Genomic DNA, 8,232 nt, shown 5'->3' with positions numbered 1-8,232 from the left:
TATGAATGTTCGAAGGGTAGCCAACCACTTTCTGATTGGATTTGAGTCCACAGGAGGGATTTCATGCTGAGACTGTAAGCCAGGTTGAAAGCCCACTAGGGAGATAGATCATAGGCTCTACAGGCAATCTCCATTGTTCTGTTAAATGATCTTGCCACCAGATTCATTTGAAATATTTATATGTTTACCTGCAGATTTATACTGCTCTCAACTTTGGTCAGAGGACATTCCATTCTTTCTGCAGTGGGCTGTAGTTAATGCAGAGATTGATAACTATTAAGCATGGAGCATAAACAGAGGTAGGTAGGTCATCCCTCTCGCTCCTTCTACACTGTCTTCAAACTTAATGTTTTTGTCCTAATCTTTCAGAACCTCCCAACTATGGCACAAAGTATGAGTTTATTGTATAGATTTCCCCACTGAGGATTAGATCTAAATTTAATGTTAAAGGAAGTAAATAAAAAATATTAAGTATGGGCTGGAGGTATGACTCAGTGGTTAAGACCACTGACTGCTCTTCTAGAGGTCCTGAGTTCAATTCCCAGCAATCACATGGTGGCTCATAACCATCAGTATGGGATCCCATGCCCTTTTCTGGTATACTCACATATATAAAATTTAAAAAAAAATTTAAATTAGAAAAAAAATTAAGTATTTCCTGAGGCAAATGATGAAAGAGGCATAAATCGACGCACAGTGGAATTATGACACAGGAAAATATAAGTTCTTTGAACCACATTGCTTTAAAGTGTCTCATAAAATGGAAAGCCAAAGCAAAGTGCTTAGTGTTGCAGAGCGCAGCACTAGAATTCATTGGCTAAAATGAGAAGCCGTGTGTTTAGAGATGGCTCAATGGGTGAAGGGCTTTCTGCGCAAGCATGAGACGCTGACTTCAGATCCCCAGCACTTAAGTAAAAAGCAAGGTGCAGAATGTGCCTGCAGTCTCAGTGCGGGGAGCAGTGCGAAGGCAACCCACAAATTCTAAGGTCAGTGAGAAAAACTGTCTCACAAAATAAGGTGGAGAGTGATGAAGAAGACAGTCTGTGTTAACCTCAGTCCTCTGCATCCACACCCAAGTACATATGCATACACACACACACACACAAATGCACAGAGTACACACATGCACACAGAGAAGAGAAAGCAAAGTTGGAATGAGACAAAATCTCGCCGAATTCAAGCTTGGACAGCTTCTAAAAGCAGTAAATGTTAGACATAAAATTGATAATTCAAAGAAAATGAGGTGTTTGAAACAAACTTGAGGTTCATTTGGCCAGAGATGTTTTGATCTTGTTCTGAGCTTATCCTAAGTGCTTCAGAGAGCTTCATCCAATGATCTCCATCAATCCCTGACTCCATTGGCTACCCAATGGCTCGTGTTCTGGTTCCCACATCTCCACCAGGTACTACTCCTCAAAGCACTTGGTTTTAAACTCTGACAACAAGATGGCCTGTGAGATCTGTGAGGTTTCGTCATACATGATTCTTCTTAAATGAGAATGGAGGGGGCTGGAGGTGTAGCTCTGTGTAGCTCAGCTCTACGGCACATGCTCAACATGCAGGAACATCTGAAAAGAGAAAATCAAGAAAGAGCTGAGTGGTGACAAAGGAATTGTGAGTTTTACTATGAGTGTGATGATACTCATAACCCCTATCATTTCTTTTTGAAGGCTATCTGATACACCTTGCTCTTTGCATGTGTGATCGCCATGCTCTTGCACACAGTTGATTACTGCACCTTCTCAAGACAGGTTTACTGTCTCTATTTTATACTCAAAAAAAAAAAAAAAAAAAACTAAGATAGAGCAAGAAACTTGCCCAGACTCACGAGGCAACTACATGGAGTGTCAGTTGCTTTCGGCCATAGTCTAAAGCAGACTCAGCCATGTTTTGGTGGCCAGAGACAACATGAGTTAGTTCATTCCCCCATTCACTTCTAAGCAGTTTATGACCTTGGACATTGAACCTGCATAATTCAAAGAGGAATGACTTACGTCGGCAGGTAGGCATCCTGCTTAGGCTGGACATTGTTTCACGTGAACAGCTGCCTGGCCAGGCATGTCAGAGGTGCAGGAGTACCCCTGCCCCTGTACAGTACCACAGGATGCTGCATCTGTGGCATCAGCATGCCCACCACTGGGGCTTGTAGTGAGACTGAAACTCAAGGTTCAAGAGAGCAAAGCTAACACATGTCGAACCTCAGAAAAAAAGCCAACTGCTGACTCAAACAGATTGTCTGCAGGATTACTGTATTGCTGTTCAGCTGTTTGGTTTTTGTTTGTGTTTTTTTGTTGTTGTTGTTGTCCCTGAGGATTTGTGTTGTTTGGTTCCTTTTTGGCTGGGAGAACGGTTGTCCTTTGTAAAAGTCTCTTAGGTATAAAATGTTCAAAGTTAAGCCATGATCTGTATTGGAAGACTAGTGGACTGGGAGGCTGTGGAGCACTGAGGAATGTCCTATTGTTGTAAATGGTATGTAATAAATCTATTAATTCTTAAGATGATCCAGCCAGCCCTCCAATAACTGAAGCAAAATCCTAAGGATTTATTTAATCAACGTTAGCAAAATTACTGGGTCAATTACTCCTAATCTAGTTTTCTATGTGCTAGATTGTTAATTCCTAGCAGAGTTCCCCATATACTTGCTGTCTGAGTCTTACCTGAGTTATTTCTGCTCCATCAGTCTGTCCTTAGGAAGCACTTCTCCTGGCCACCTGCTCATGGTCCATCTCCTCTCGTGACAGCCTCCTCCTCTCTGTCTTCCTTTTTCTTCTCTCTTTCCTCCTCTCTCTCCTCATGGTCCCTACATGGGGGTCCCCCCAGCCAGGCAACTGAAACCCTGCTTACCTCTATTCTCCCTGGGGATTGGCTGTAACTATTTTTATTTAACCAGTCAGAGAAGATTGGCAAGAAAAGTTTATACAACATCACTTGGTATATGTGAGAATGTACTTGTCAGACTGCAATCAGATTTTGGGGGCCAGTATTTAGCATTTGAATATATAGCAATCCTAGATCAACTCCCACCCAGCAATGTCCCAATCTTATGGATGCACATTTTTCACCATAAATGAAATGAGATAGCAGTGCCTCCAGCAGAACTTGATTGTGAGCACTAAGGGTGTGATGTGCCGGAAAGTGCTTGCCTGGCACATGTAAAGCCCGAGATTGAATCTCCACTACCACAAAAAACAAAACAAAACAAAACAAAACTAATCAACTGCACAACAAAACACCAGAAACTGATTATCAACAATGAATTTAATAACATGAGAAGGGGTCTAGTAGAGAGCAAGATTTTTATTAAACATCTGATTTATATGCCAAATTCTGAGAGGTGTCCAATTACAGATTATTTCAAGAGGCAATGTAATATCATTCATGCTCCTTAGCCTGTATTATCTAGTTGCTGCCCCACTCTCAGTACTTGTGATTTGAATAATAAACAAGTTAAATGTATTCACAGATAGCATGAGGTGTGAGTCACAAAGAAACCAGCACCTGTAAGCATGGACCACTGCCACGTTAATGATATTGAGGGGAAAGAACTCTAAAAAAAAAAAAGAGGCCCCATCCTCATGTGGCAGCTGGAATAATCAAAACTGAGATTTAAAAGTATGTATCTTTTCAGAAATGCAGTGGAGGTATTTCCTTATTGTTTTGCTATCTACTTTTGAGGCTAAGCTGGTTCTGGACCGTCATTGTTTTAGTCATGGAGTTGTGGGCTAGTGTTATCAGCACAGTTTGCCTAGTCTTTATTGAGATTCTATAGTTGGCCTTTGGTTAGCTCTGTGGATGCTTTTTAGAGGATATACTGTATTTGAGAGTACAGGACAAGCAACATTGGTCTAATCTTAAGGAACTCACAACCTCAGGGGTAGGAGAAGATTGAGGCCACAAATCAAATCAAATGGAACTGAATACAAAGAAGCTAATAAATTGTGATGGAAGGGTGGCGGTGGTGTGTGTGGTAGAAGTGGTGGTGGTGGTGATGCTGGCGGTGGCAGTGACGGTGGTGGTGATCACAGTAAAGAGGGGCTTGTCATGGCAGTGTCCATGAGTGACTCCATGAAGCATCATAAAGGAAGGGATGCAGGAGAAGTGTGAGTGTTACAGTTTTGTACACTGCCAATTAATGCTTCATGCTGGTAGTTTCAGCCAGCCTGTTAGACCTACAAGAGTTGGTGGGACAGTGATGCTTCACCACCCGCCCCCAGCATCTAGTGCTGTGACTGGAGTACACTAGGTATCTAATCGTGTTGAATAAATGGGCCAATAGGAGCACGGATTCATCCATGCAAGTCTTGAAATGTCTAGACTAACTGGCTCACTTATTTTTATTCCCTGTGATCTTTGAAATAACTGACGGTAGAATATGGTATGCGCCACCCTAAATTTTGAAAGCTTCTGTTATTCCTTTGCAGTTTCACAGGAACCCCCTGTCATGTTACACAAGAACCATAGCCCCCCCCCCCCACTTCTAAAACAATATCCTGATAAAATACACATGACATAAAGTTTGCCAACTTGATCATTTTAAGCACCCAGTTTAGTATCATCAAGAATATACGCATTGTTAGGAATCAGGTTTTTACAACTTGTGGAAAACTGAAACTCTACCTATTAAACAATGCTTCATTTCATCCTCTCCCCTGAGCCTGGCAGCCACTATTCTCTTCTCTACTTCACAAGGTGAACTACTCTAGCCTTTATATAAGTGGGATCCTATAGTTGTCTCATAGCTGGTGTGCTTTAGTTAACATAATATCCTTAAGTTTCATTCATTTTGTAGAACCCAGACTTCATGCAGCCTCATCTAAGTACTTTGCTTCGGACACACCATGCCTTTCCACTGAAGGCTGAGAGATATTCCATTGCATTCTTGTGTCACATCTTGTTCATCTGCTTACCAGTAAATGAACCCTTGGCTTGTTTTGACCTTTGGTTACTGTGGATAATGATGCATCAACCTAAGTGTGCAAAGATCTCCATAAAAATCACGCTTGCCTGGGATGGAGAGATGACTCAGCGGGCAAGAGCGTTTTCTGTTATTCCAGAAGATTCAAATTTGGAGCTCACTATATAAGCTGTGTGGCTCACAACTACCTGCAATTTCAGCTCCATTGGACCCGATGCCCACTAATGATCTCTTGGGGCACCAACCCACAAAGGGCAGGCACACAAACACACAAGACACATAAAATAAGAGTAATAAATCTTTTAAATGTTATGCTTAGCTAGCATGTGAAAAGCCCAGGCTTGATCTCCTGCACCTAAAAATAAAAACAAAACCCCCTGCTTTCTGAAATAAGCTAGGCTCAGAGGGATACATTTGCACACTTTCTCTGATCTGTGGAATCCAGGGTAGGTAAAAATACATAAAGTACATAAATATAGATGGCGGTCTATGAATGAGGAGGAGGGGACTTGGAGGGGGAGTAAAAAGAGAGCAGTACGGGTGTGAATATGATCAAAACATATATAACAAACATCTAGGAAGGAAAGGTCATAGTAACACCTATTATTCGTGCAATTAATATTTGCCAATAATGTTTAAAATTTTTACTTTCAATTCCTTTATCTTCCTTTTCTTAATGCTTCAGCTTTTTCGAGATAAAATATATCATTCAGTTCACCATATTAAAAAAAGATTTATTTATTTTTATTTTATGTGTACGAGTGCTTGCCTGCATATATATATATATATATATATATATATATATATATATATATATGAAACATGTGTGTGTCTGTGTGTGTGTGTGTGTGTGTGTGTGTCTGTGTGTGAACCAAATGGTCAATGCCCACAGAAGCCAGAAGAAGGTGTCAGATCCCCTAGAACTGGAGTTATAGAAAGTTATGAGCCACCATATAGGTGCGGGGAACAAAATCTGGGTCCTCTCCAAGAACAACTGATGCCTTTCATCACTAAGCCCCCTCTCCATCCCCTCAGTTCACTGCTTTTTTTAAATCTTAGAACTGGATGGCCTTACATCACCAAAATAAGTCTCAGAGGCCAGCATTAGAATGAAAGGGTTTCACCTTCCATTTCTTTATGGCAATGTTTTGACAGTCTTCATTGCTAAGCGATCTGAGATGTTCAATCAGAGTCAAGTGCCTGTGTGGGTTGAGCTATCTGGAGCCAGTAAATTGAAGAGTCTAGGTATCAGAAAGTCCACTTCCCTAGACACAGAAGACTAAAACTGAGTCCTTACATGGACAAAGAAATTTCCCTAAAGTGGCCATATTTGCATGGTTCAACTGGAAGAATCTTGGCTGGAATTGGAATGTATTTTCTCCAGGCTTTATTAGAGGATTTCTTTCTTGAAACCTGTGCCGGTGAGTTTTTAAGACTCTGAAATCAGCACTAATTATTCATTAAGAATTTGAGGTCTTTCTTATTTAAGGAAATGTATTCCATCACTTTAGATGTGACAGAGATAGACCAACTAGAAAAGAACTTCAGAGTTACTAAGTAACCAAATCTGAGGGGAGGAGTTAGAGTGGTCTCCAGTGGCCACCAAGCTCTGTGCTTCCATGTCCCCTCGGGCCATGCTATTTACCACCTTGTCTGTGTTTTCTCTTTGCCTGTTGCTCAATCATCTCAAAGTCCAATTCCTCCCTAGCTATCTAATCTGGCAGTTAGCTACTCATGTCATTTATGAATCGCAGCCTAATACTTCTTTCATTGACTTTATCTCCTAGCAAAGCTGTTGGCCTTTGTGTGCCCGTAGCAGGTCACCCAGATGAGGAATTACAAAGCCTGGATTCTGGGGCTAGTTCTATCTCTGACTAGCCACCAGACGGAGATGAACCAGTCTCCCAGATGCCATCTCCCCAGTGTGTAAAACGGGCCTAAAAATGACACCCTATCCACTCTGCTGAGCTATTACCTAGCTCAAAAGGTGCCATCTAAATGTGACCTCTAAAAATAATGAAGCTCTTCATAACTACAAAGTGCTATCAATGCTACCTCACCAGAGCAGGCATCACGGTGCTCCTGTGCCTATGGTACACACAAGCACTGACACACACACACACACACACACACACACACACACACACACACACACGAATCAGAAAATATCCCTCCCTAACAACTCTGTCTCTAGTAACTACATGATGTTACTCACAGGAGATATTAGCATTTGTTGAGCACATACTTCTTACAAGGGCTTCTCTAAACACAGCACAGAATTCAACATTCCATTTCATCCACCAGTGGGGGGGGGTATCTTGTCCAGTGGTAAGCAAAGCCTGAGATGGGGGCCATCTTAGAGCATAAAATATCTTCTCCTAAAAATACTGATATGGATTCTGCATTGACCCTTACCTAAGGATCTTCAGAGTGCTGGTGTGGGTGGAAGAAACAGGGTGAGCCTAACTGCCCTCCCTACACCGTCCCACTGTAGGATTACGTCACCATGTCTTAATGCTCTTAGGAATAAAGAATGTCACTCGGACCTGACCTAGGATGCATTTCCCTGAAAGCCAAAGGCTCAGACTGGCCAGGGGCGGTGCCCTCCAGCATTAGTTCACCACGATACCACCTTCATACCCACAGAGTGAAGAATAGGGTCACCCATCTCTGCTAACTTTTTTAGTTCCAATGTAATATAAATGTGTGTGTGTGTGTGTGTGTGTGTGTGTGTGTGTGTGTGTGTGTGTGTGTGCAATGCTGAATGAACTCACAGGGTGTATTAATATATTTATTTATATCGACTAAACAATAATAAAGTAAAGGGCTGTAAATCTGACAGGGAGCAGGGAGACATGGGAGGGACTGGAGGAAGGAAAAGAAAGGAATAACAATACATTTAAAACCATGAATTTGATTATTTGAAGAATCTGAATATTGACATCAGGTAGAACTTGTTTCAGATTCCAGATCACAGCTTTTTGGTTGTGTAACTTTGGAGAAAAATCACTAATTTTTCTAGGCTGTATTAGCAAAAAGATGATAAAAATATTAACCTACAAGGTTGCAGAATTTGGTTCAATGGTGGCTAAAAGGATTAACACAATGCCTGACAAAGGAGCCAATGCCATGGGAATGGCAGGTGTGGCCACCCTACTCAGGATGGTTCCTTTGTCCCCTCCACAGTATCCAAATACTTTTCTCCAAAGAAGAGTTACTCTTAAAAGCTTTCTCTGATATCCAACATCATTATGTCTGGTGTATTTATTTATTTATTTATTTTCAGAATCCTGCCATCTGACTATACCCTTCCCAAG

The sequence above is a fragment of the Arvicanthis niloticus genome, chromosome 5 (genome assembly GCF_011762505.2).
Source record: "Arvicanthis niloticus isolate mArvNil1 chromosome 5, mArvNil1.pat.X, whole genome shotgun sequence".
In the NCBI taxonomy this organism is placed as follows: domain Eukaryota; kingdom Metazoa; phylum Chordata; class Mammalia; order Rodentia; family Muridae; genus Arvicanthis; species Arvicanthis niloticus.
This window is presented reverse-complemented; position numbering follows the sequence as displayed.